The sequence below is a fragment of the Canis aureus genome, chromosome 13, assembly GCF_053574225.1.
Source record: "Canis aureus isolate CA01 chromosome 13, VMU_Caureus_v.1.0, whole genome shotgun sequence".
NCBI classification, from domain to species: domain Eukaryota; kingdom Metazoa; phylum Chordata; class Mammalia; order Carnivora; family Canidae; genus Canis; species Canis aureus.
In genome coordinates, this window is record NC_135623.1 from 29056465 (window position 1) to 29068415 (window position 11951).

General features: G+C 38.2%; 1 long non-coding RNA gene across 1 annotated transcript in view; it reads left to right on the top strand.

The window, feature by feature from the left end:
* The window catches only part of LOC144282236 (uncharacterized), a 33773-nt gene extending 22564 nt beyond the window's left edge, over positions 1–11209 (top strand). The window contains exon 2 of the long non-coding RNA XR_013350580.1: positions 10992–11209. This is a non-coding gene — a long non-coding RNA (uncharacterized LOC144282236). The remainder of the gene's footprint in view (positions 1–10991) is intronic.
* The last annotated feature ends 742 nt before the right edge of the window (positions 11210–11951 follow it).

Here is an 11951-nt window from a genome sequence, read left to right on the forward strand (position 1 = left end):
GGTGGTCTGAGAATGGGAAGACAAGAGAGACCACACATCCTGCTGATAGTATTTGGGCCTTGCGTTCAGCTGTTTCTGAAATCAAATCTAAACCAGGACTCTTCAGGTTTGTTTTTTGTTTGCTTGTTTGTGTAACAGAATTTGTAGAAAGGCCTTTTACCTTCAACTGAAAAAAGACCTTAATTTATTCATAATTAATTCACTGAACTCATATAATCATTGGAGATGCGCAACATGTAAGGAGTTAGGTAGGCATTGTGGATATGGAAGAGAATAATCAGAAACAGTCCTTGCGCCCATGAAGCTCACAGTTGACGGGAAGACCGCTGTTAGATTTCCCTGACATTGATGTTATGCTTGCCTAGACTTCTTTTAGGACTTCTGTCGGCAGATGCCTTTGGTTCTAGGCTTTGTTTGTGAGGTCTCCCAGAGTGTCTATCAGTGGACATGCCAAGAATTCATAACTTCATAATTATGAGCCATCTGCTATATGGGCTGTCCTATCCTGGTAGGTCTTGCTAGACTCTGGGTCTCAACTATTACCTTTCTGATCTATAGCTTCAGAATGTTACTTCTCATGTTTTACTTTGTGTGCTGGTTTTCAGGTATCTTGAAAAATAAGCATTCAGGGGATCCCTGGGTGGCTCAGCGGTTTAGTGCCTGCCTTTGGCCCAGGGCGTGATCCTGGAGTCCCGGGATCGAGTCCCACGTCAGGCCCCTTGCATGGACCCTGCTTCTCCCTCTGCCTGTGTCTCTGCCTCTCTCTGTGTCTCTCATGAATAAATAAATAAGATCTTAAAAAAAAATAAGCATTCAACAACTTAAAGGAGTCAGATGGTAAGAAGGCAGGTGGGACCTCTCGTGAATTAGGAAAAGGTAGGTGTATATTCATTTATCATACATTTATTCTTTCATAGAAGCATTTCAGAGCCACTTTATGGAAAAAAGTGAATAACAATGATCAGAAATTAAAATTGACGGAGCCCATAATTGTCCTCTCCTTCCTTCCTTCTCTCCGTCTCTCTTCTCCTTCCCTCCCTCTCAGATTTCCTTCCTTCTAAGTATATTTATTAAACCAATTCTTGGTACTGTTTTGGGGTTGAAGTACAGCTTTAGACCTGCAAATCCTTGTCATTATGAAACTTGCATTCTAATGTGGAGGCACTGAGTTCAGAGCTTTTACATGTAATTCCATTTGAACTGCGCAATAATTCATTTTTACCAATAAGGGAATGGAGAACAAGAGGTATGAGTATGTAATTTGTCAAGGATCAGAACAAGGGCAAGGGCAAGATTCTTAGCCATGTTCGTAAGCAGAAGAAATCAAGCTAAGCACATAAGTGCTATGAGGAAAATGGAGTAAGGTACAGAGTGATGGGGTCAGGAAATCTTGAGTTCCGGAAGTAGAGCAGTGATCTGAATTAGGCCATGCAGAAACCCATGGACAAGCTTTGCAGGCAGAGGGAACTGCATGTGCAGCAGGAGCATTCTGGAAATGTTGGAGACCTGAAAGGAGAGCAGTGCAAGGAGGGGGAGGGTTGTAGAAGAGGGGGCCACAGGCAGACAGAAGCCTGATGATGAAGCATCGTATGGACCACAGTAAGGACTCTGGATTTAGGTGATACTTGTCACTCTGATCCGGTTCTAAAATGCCAGCTTTTTCTGTTCAAGGTTCAAAGGGTTGAGGAAGAATGAATCAGAGCTAGGAGTTTGAGAGCTCAGGGATTGGGTAAAACAGATGAGATAACAATGCTCGGTCTCTGGCCAAACTCACATCCCACAGTGTAACCACACCCTGCTTGGATTTCATTTCTATCTTTGAACTGGAGTCAGAGCAGAATGGGAGTGGAGGGTCAAACTGCCTCCCTGTAAGAATTCTGTTCGGATCTCTTTCCATTCTGTGCCTGGGCAGAGAAAACAAAGATCAGCACAAGTGGGTGTGAGATCAGAGAATTATGCAGCTGGTAGTCTGTTTAAAAGGAATTCCAGCGTTCACCCCCACTCCAAAATATCAGTGGGTATTTCTGCCAGCACGAAGGCTGACACTGCAGTGCTCTACTGACTTGCTCTTCATTTTATCGGGAAGGACATTTATATAAGTCTGTATAGCTCAAATATATAAAATAAATCAAGCAGAAGACCCTAAATAATGTGATCTTTAAACCTGTTCTTGCAGTTTAAAGTGAGTCTCTCTGAAAGTATTGGACAATTTTCACTGCTTACAAAAATCTTCACTATTTGACTTAAATGTTAGGCCTAAGAGTGATTTTCTTTCTTTCTTTTTTTTTTTTTTCTAAGAGTTTTTCTAAGATTTTCCTTCCACATTTTCTTTGTTGAATGGGAATTCATTCTACAGTGGAAAAAAGAAACTTTTTTTTTAAAATAGAGAAGACATCATAAATAATCTGTGTGAAAAACATGCAGTATTAGAATTGGGTGAAGGTGAATGACAATACTCAGAACACAGGAATGGAATCGAATAGACAAGTATTCTGAGCCTAGACGTTCTTTAAATCACCCTTGATTTTTTTTTTTAACATGAGAGAATTAACTATGGAGTAGGTAAGCTTAAGTACCTCCAAACTTTAAGTAGCCTGTTCTGTTTTAACTTTTAATTTTACTTGGTTTTGCCACAGATAGCTATTTTATTATGATTGCATTTTTGTAGATGCCCATGAATATTATGACAGAGAGTGCCTCCAATGGGGTTGATGATAGCATTTTGGAGAGACTTTGCCAGCTATTTCTTTTATATATCTCTATCTCCATATTTATATCCATATCTAGGCCTATGTCTGTATCTATTTTTAGAACTGTAAGCCACGGAAAGAAATGTATTTTATATTGGGACTCAGCATACACAAACACATACACGTGCATACACATAACTAAAAGTTCTTTTCTTCTCTTTGTCCATATTCCCTACTCTTGAGTTCTATTTTATTCGTTTCTATATAATTAAAAACTCTGGCCCCAACCTACTGAAATGATTTTACAACCCATTTATCGGTCTCAACTCACAAATGTAAAAGAAGGCATGATTTTGAAAAAAAAAAAAATCATTCGCTAATGATGAAAACCCAGAGGCTGGGGATAATTTGAGGATCATATTCCCAGATACTTTGGTGGTTGTTATCATTGAATCAACCCATTCTTTACTCCTCAGCTAGATAGGCAATGACCCTGGGTTCGATCCCAAATAGCATTTGTCATCTTCTTATCTCTTTGTTCTTGGTGTCACTCACCAGCTGGGTTGACCTTACAGTACCGGAAAGAATAGTCACAAGTTCTTGCTGTATACTGTAAGCTGGAAGTGTATGCTTATAGCTATATAACTCTAGGTTTCAATAGCTAGAGAGAAGGAAATTAAAAGGGAGCAAAGTTCAATGGTTCACTCACATGTGAGGCTCAGTCATCTGTCCAAAGTTCTCCCAGAACTTTAACAAACTGTAGAGGCTTTAATCCTTCCAACACATTAAAGTCGCAGGAATCATAGAAGTTAATGGTTTTGGATTGATCTATAGCCTAAATCTTTCAGAATACATACCATAGTTTTCCTACTCTTTACTCATTAGACAGCATCGCTATATTGAAACTCACAGTAGGGAACAGCTCTTGTTTTACCAACTCAGTATCTATGAATTCTCCCTGCAGTAAAACAGTAACTCCTGTTTCCTCTTGGGTACCATCTTCACTGGCCCCTCTCAGTTCTTGTAGTGTCAGTCATGAGTTCTGGGACCAGTTCTCAGCTGTGTTTGCTGTATTTTGCTGTACTTTCCTCCCTACTGCTGATTGCACTTGAACCCCAAAGCATATGCAACCTCACCCTAACCTTCAACCAATACTGAGGAGAGGTAACAGTAATCTAAAGAATTGTGCAAGGCAATGTCATAATTTTTCTCCAAATTGGTTTCTGACATTGTACCTCGGTTCTAAAAATGGGCCACCTACCTTAAAACCTGGGGTCTGATGCTTTGCCTGACTCTTGCTTGGTCCTGGAGACTTAGCTTGTGACTGCATCAATTGTCTGTCTACTGCTGACTTGGTGTTAAGTGGCTCTTTTAGTTTTCCTTTAAGCTCCTGGACGACTAGTCTGTACTCATCAGCTATGTCATGGTTAGGAGGGTTCCTATTTCCTTGTAAAAACCACCTGCTGGGCTACTTGTCCAGGCTACCACCTACTGTTTGTTGCAGTGTTTCAGATACCAGCATTGTCTTCTCACTGGGGTTTCTCTCAGAATCTGTGTCAAGTGTCTACTCTACTCCCATGGATGAGCCTGTTATCAGAGCTGAGCTCCTCCTTTATTTCCCTACTGTTAATTTGACCTTATCTGGTGGATTCTCAAGATATATGAAACGAACTTTTTGTTATCTTCCCCTGTGTCCAGCATAGTATCCTTCTCAGGAAATTGTTGAATAACATATCCATTTGAAAATTAGTATCACTTATCACAGTTGTCATTTTGTTTAGAGGGTCAGACTCACAAAAAGAAAACTTGTACCTTGGTAACTATTCTATGTGAGAAAAACTTGGGAAGAATGAGTCTACTTCAAGATTTATTATGAAATAAAATATCAAAAGGTCAGGTTCAGAAGGATGTTTATTTAACTGCAACATTCAAACCGTTTCATTTTGGTACTACAACTTTTGAGTGTGTTCAAAGTTACCTCAAATAGTTCAAAAATATTTTTATTATGATAAATTGAAATATTATATTACTATGATATTAAGCTCTCTCATGACACAACACAGTATCACAATGGTTACATGACACAAGTAAGAGGGAAAGAAAAAAGAAAGAAAGAAAGGAAAGAAAGAAAAAGAAAGAAAGAAAGAAAGAAAGAAAGAAAGAAAGAAAGAAAGAAAGAAAGAAAGAAAAAAAGAAAAGAAAGAAAGAAGAAAGAAAGAAAGGGAGGGAAGGAGGAAGAGAGAGAGAGAAAAAAGAAAAGGCAGGGTTCCATGTGGTTCCCTGATAGTACTAACTCAGAGATCCTGAACTCCATTATGTTCATTCAAAAAACTATTTTGAAGAAACTAGAAATTCACTTTAATTATTATTATTATTATGTTTCAAGTTTCTATTGGCAAAACTACACCCTATTAATAGAAAATAGATTGCTTCTCTTCTTCAGGAAATGTGTTCATTTGGAATGTAACTCCTAAAAGTACATCTTGCTGGTAAGTTAAATGTCCATTAAAACATACTCATTACATTTTCCTGAAAATGCTCCCGGGATTGGAAAGTTCTCTTTGTGGATTTTTGTGGTGTGGGTATTCAACAATCTTAAAACATAATTGAAATAATTATTTGGCCCTTCTTACGGATAAGCTTGTCAACCTTACATAGATGTTTTCTCCTGTGTTTGGGTCTGAGAGTAGCAAAATTAAAGAAGGGGTAAGTGCAGGAAAAAAATTGCATAGCAAGAGAGAACGCATGACGAAATACTGCTATCATTGCTTTAAATGCAGCATCTTGGGCTATTTGCATTTTTGCCAATTCTGCTTAAGCACCAGGATATTAACACTAGCTTTCAAGGGGCTCCCCGTCTCAGCACAAAGGCAGACATGCAAACAAATAATTGGAATATAATGTAATGGCGGAGCAAGGGAGTGAGAGACAAACTATCTGGGTGAGTGAGCTGCAAAGGCTTCACACTGTAAGTGAAGCTTGAACAGTGTAAGTGAGCCATGAAGACTTCACAAATGGGGCTAAGTAGGTTTCAAATGGGGATAAGAATTTGCTGGATGGAGAGGAAAAGACAGGCATTGCAGGCAGAGACTAGCTAGAGCAAAGGCACAGAGTTGTGCAAGTGCCAGGCACGCTGAGGGAATCTGTGAATGGCCTAGTGTGGCTCTGGCTCTAAGACAATACATCTTAGGAAAGGGTTCCTGGAGTGAAGTGATGAGAAAGGTAAATTAGGACCAAGTGATGGAGAATTTTATGTCAGTCAGAGAATTTCAGATTTGATCTTAGCAGAATTTTGGGTGTTTCAATGTTAATAAAAAATTCAATATGACAGGAATGCCTGGGTGGCTCAGTCGGTTAAGCGCGTCTGAGCTTAGCTGAGCTCAGCTCAGGTCATGATCTCTGGCTGGGAGATGGATCCTGAGGATGGGCTCCCGCCCCACGCTGGGCCTGGAGCCTGCTGAAGATTCTCTCCCTCCCTTTCTCTTTGCACCTCCCCTATCCCCGCTCATGCTCTCACTCTCTCTCTTTCAAAAAAAAAAATTAAAAATTTATTATGACAAATGTTCACAACTTGAATTTTACATCATGGTGAGATTTCAGGGGTAACTTCTTGTCCTTAAATCTTTTCACCTTGAGAGGGTAACTTTTGCTCATGGTGTCCACTCAGTAGACAAGGAAGACAAGGCTCCTTCACGGCTCACTCACCCAGATGCTCCCTGGATTGGAAAGTTCTCTTTGTGGATTTTTGTGGTGTGGGTATTCAACAATTTTAAAACATAATTGAAATAATTATTTGACCCTTCTTACAGATAAGCTTGTCAACCTTACATAGATGTTTTCTCCTCATTCCCTTGCTCTGCCATTACATTATATTCCAATTATTTGTTTGCATGTCTGCCTTTGTGCTGAGACAGGGAGCCATTCTGTGCCATTTTGTTTTGTCTGGCTTTGGTAGAAAGGTAATGATGGCCTCTTGAAATGAGTTTGGAAGGGTGCCCGTCTCCTCAATTTTTTAAAAAAACTTTGGCATTAATTCTTTAAATGTTTGGTAGAATTAATCAGTGAAGCCTTCTTTGTTGGGCGGCTTTTGATTACTGGTACAATCTATGTGTTATACGTCGATTCACACTTTCTTTTTCTTCATGATTTAGTCATGGGAGGTTGTATATTTCTAGGAATTTATCCATTTTTCTAGATTGTCTAATTTGTTGGCATATAATTAATTGTTCACAGTAGTCTCTTACGATCCTTTTTATTTCTGTGGCATCAGTTGCAATGTCTCTTCTGCTTTTAATTTTATCTATTTGAACTTCTCTCTTTTTTTCTCAGTCTAGCCAAGGGTTTGTCTGTCAATTTTATCAACAACAACAACTCTTAATTCTGTTGATTTTTTTCCTTCTTTAAAAATTGTCTATTTTGTTTATTTCTGCTCTTCTTTTTATTGTTTCCTTCCTTGTGCTAACTTTGGGCTTAGTTTGTTCTTCTTTTTTAGCTCCTTGAGGTATAAAGGTAGGTTATTTATTTGAGATCTTTCTTCTTTTTAAAAATAGGCATGTATCACTATCAACTTCTTTTTTAGTAATGCTTTTGAGGCATCCTATAAATTTGGTGTGTTGTGTTTTTGTTATTGTTTGTCTCAGGAATTTCCTTTTTGATTTCTTCTCTGAAGCAGTGGTTGTTCAAAGGGATGTTGTTTAATTTTCACATTTGTGAATTTTCCAATTTTCCTTCTTCTGTTGATTTCCAGTTTCGTTTTATTGTGGTCAGAAAAACTGCATGGTATGATTTCACTCTTCTTAAATTTGTTAAGACTTGATTTTTGACCTAACGTGCTCTAACCTGGACAGAGATCTGTGTGTGCTTGAGCAGAATGTATATTCTATTGTTGTTGGGTGGAATGTTCAGTATATATGTAAGGTCCACTTACTCTATTGTGTTATTTAAGGTTTTTATTTCTTTATTAATCTTATGTGAAGATGTTCTTGAAAATGGAGAATTGGAGTCTCTACCATTTTGTATTTCTGCTTATTTCTCCCTTAGTTTTGTTAACATTTGCTAAATATATTTAGGTGCTCTAACATTAGGCACATATATATTTATAATTATTGTGTCTTCCTTTTATCGTGATATAATGTCCTTCTTTGTCTCATATGAATTTTTTTCACTTAAAGTCTAATTGGTCTGATGTAATATTGTCACCCATGCTCCTTTTTGGTTATTGTTTGTACTGACTTTCCTATCTTTTCATTTTCAGCTCATATGTGTTCTTAACTCTAAAATGACTTTCTTGTAGACAGCATATAGTTAGGTCTGAGTTTGTAATCCACTTAACCACTTTACATCTTTTGATTAGAGATTTAGTCCTTTTACATTTGAAGTACTTATTGATTGGGAAGGCTTTATAATTAGCATTTTGTTAGTTATTTTCTGTTAGGATCAGTTAAATAATTTAAAAAATCAATGTATACAGATACTTTTGTAAGTTATATTAAAAATGAATTACTTTGAATGAATGAAATGAATGAAAACCACACAAAAAATCAAACATGAAAAAATAAGCCCTGATTACTATATCAAATTGCTATAAAAGTTTATAATCACTTAATCTTAGTTTCTATATTTATTTCTTGGAGAATGAGTAGCAAATAGTTTGCAAACCAGCAACGGCCAGTAGACCATATTTTGGGTAGTGCCAGTCTAGAAGGGAAGACAGAAATCAATCAACTAATAACACAAATGATTATCCTAGATCAAATTTTACTAAGAGCTTTGATTAAAAATCATAAAATTACGTGACTTAGTTACAGAGGGGATCAAGATAGGATTTCTGAAGAGATGAACTCTAAGCTGAGGGTAATGCATGAATGTGACTTAATTAGACGAGTATAGTTCTATTAGAATCTAATGACAGTGAGAAAACATTCATGGAAATAGAACTACATGTACAAAAACCTTGTTGTGGGAAGGAACATACTATGTCTCTGGAACTGTGGTAAGTCCTTTGTGTGTTTTTCTCATTTAATCGAAATAATCCTGTAAGGTCATTCTTATCTTCTCACTCATACTCTCACGAGCTAAGTCATCCATTAACATGACTCTTTTATCTATATTACAGATGAGAAACATGAGGAATAGAGATGTGAAATAACTTACTTAAAAACGTGTTGTTGGCTAGCAAGGCATAGGAGTTGGAGTTGGATTCCAAGACTACTTGAGGCCACAGTTTGTTCTTTTACTCACTGTGCTATGCTAATTTCATATTTAATCCAAATAACCACGATTTCAACCCTGGAGCCATTTGCTTCTTAGCAATTCTAAAGAACCCCCCTAATTTCGCCATCTTCCTTGGTAAAGCCAGGATCTGTAATTTGCTTTATCACACTCCTGACCGTTTCCACTGAGAAAATGGACAGAGAACTGGAACATTCAGTGAAGGCTAGTATTAGATACCAGAGCTATTTGTAGTACCTGGTAGAAGGAGAAGTATGTGGCTCGTTATCAGAATTAGGTTCATCTGTAAGTAACAAAACCCTCAAAATAATAGTTGCTTCAAAATTAAAATTCATCTCTTTGTCTTGTAAAACTCCACAGACAGGTAGTTCAGAACTCTATTTCATGAAGTCATCAAGGCCCCAGGTTCCTTCTGTCTTGCTGTTCTGATATTCATAGCAAGTCTTCTCATGATCCAAGATGACTGCTTAGGCTCTGTATTAGCTTCCTAGGGCTGCTGTAACAAAGCACAATGAAATGTCTTAAAACAATGAGAATTTATTGTTTTACAGTTCTGGAGGCTGAAAGTATGAAATGAAGATGTGTGGTCATACTCTAAAGGATGTAGGGGAGAATTCTTCTTGTCTCTTCTAGCTTTCACTGTTTGCTGGCATTCTTTGGTGTTCCTTGGCTTGTAAATGCATCACTTTGGTCTCTGCCTCTGTCAATCACGCAGGTATCTTCTCCCTGGATGTCTACATTGCCTTCCCTTTGTGTCTGTTGATGTATGGCTTCTCCCTATATGTCTATGTTCAAAGTTTCCTCTTCCCATGAGGACAGCAGTCACACTGGATTAAAGCTTACTCTCATGATCTTATCTCTATTTGTTTAAATCTGCAAAGACCCTATGTCCAAATAAAGTCTCATTCACAGGTACTGGAAGTTAGGACTTCAACAAATCATATTTTTTGCAAGGAGACACAATTTAACCCATAATAAGCTCCAACATCATATTCCATTCCATCCTACAGAAGTAGTAAAGGAAGAAGGAGGCTATTCCTCCTTCCTTCAAAGATACTTTTTACGTGGTGTACAGAAAAATTTTGCTTACACTGGTCATACTTAGGTGCAAAGGGAGGTAGGTCAGCTTTGTGCACAGCTAAGTTGGAGGTACTGTCATTAAGGAAGAAGGAATGCAATCATATTGGCTAACAATAAACTGTCTTTGCCATATGGTCTAAAATTGCTTTTCAAACTAGTTACACTTGTTGTAAGGCTTAAATTGGAGAATATATATGTGGAAGTTCCTGGCATAAATAAGGTGGTTTATATCTGCTTAGTAAATACTAATCCAAGAAGAAAAAGATGGAGGGAAAGAAAAAGGAAGAAGGAAGGGAGAGAAATTTTCTTTCTGGACATAATATTTCTAATGAGAAAAACACCCTTATGTAAAGGAAATTTTCTTCTGTGTTCTCTTAAACGAGTCATGGTTCTTCTGAGAAAATATTGATCTATTTGCTCTTGGCTCTTTTGATGTGATATAAATCCCATCAAAATCGTTCAAAATCATTTGAATGATTATTTGGGAATAATTCTCAGCCAGTAGGTCAGAAAACAGCCATTTATCAGATAATCTCACATGGCCTGGTTAGGTGGCAGCTACTGCTATTGCAGTTAACCCGGAGTGGGCTGAATGACTCCTTTGGGATTTTACGTACTCAGCTTCTCTGGTGGGCATTGTAGCGGAGTCTGCTAGTGGTGCTCCATATCCAGCCCCCTTTCTTTTTCTATGTGGTTGAATATTTAGCTGGGGCACACGACTATCTACCAAATGATTGCATTTCTCAGCCTGTCTTGACACTTGGTGTGGCCATCTGATCAAACCAATGAATATGAGCATAACTAATGTGTGCAACTTCTGACCTCTCTGATGAGTGCAATTACTTAGGACAGCAGAGCATCAAGATAATTTGAGCCCTGGGTTCCTAATAACACAGAACTGCTATATCAGCCCAGTTCTGTTGAAACTTGGATTGTTACATGAATATGGATTATTTTGTTTAACCACTATTATTCTGGGTTTTGTTATAGTGCCTGAACCTGTATCCTAAAAAATGCAAAATTTGTTACCTCAAAGTGGGCATTGGCTGAGTGGTACAAGAACACAGTTACTGCATTCTGGAAATTTGGCTGCCATATTACACTGTGGAGAAATATCTGGCAAGCTGTCATCTGCAATCACTTGAGAAGTGGACAAAATGTTTATGGAGACCAAAGCTCTAAAAGAAGTAAATAGAAATCAGGATGTTGGTGTGTATTCACTGTTTCTTGACTCTTTCAGCAAAATTTTCAAGACAGACATAGATTCAGACTAGATTGAGTCAATTACCTGTAGAAATGGAAGGCAATGCAACTTTCCTAAGAAAAGCTCTCTCCACCTGGACCAGCAATCTAGATAGACCAAGCATGGAGTAATTTAGGAAGGGTTGGAGGAAACAGCTCCTCCTCCTCCTCCTCCTCCTCCTCCTCCTCCTCCTCCTCCCCCTCCTCCCCCCCCCCTCCTCCTCCTTCTCTTAAGATTTTATTCATGAGAGACACACACACAGAGAGAGGCAGAAACCTAGACAGAGGGATAAGCAGGCTCCCTGTGGGTAGCCCAATATGGGGCTCAATCCCAGGACCCCAGGATCACAACCTCAGTCAAGGGCAGACACTCAACCACTGAGCCACCCAGGTGCCCCGGAACCAGCTGCTTCTGCAGGCCAGACTGTAGTAGTGATAAAAGGTGACTGTGCGCAGCAGGAGTGGCAAAAAATTGGTTTTAGTTCCTTATTATCTCTACCACGCCTCTGAAACAAGTCCAAAGAAAAATAACAATACATTTTCCGGTTGATTTTTTTCAATGTTCAATAAAAGCATTATTACAAAACTTTAACTGTTTATTGATTCACACATACAATCTGTGTAAGAATTTGCTTACTATATAAACATAGCCTCAGATAAATTAATCTGGTTCAAAGATCTTTAAACCAAAGTGTGCAATCCCTAGGG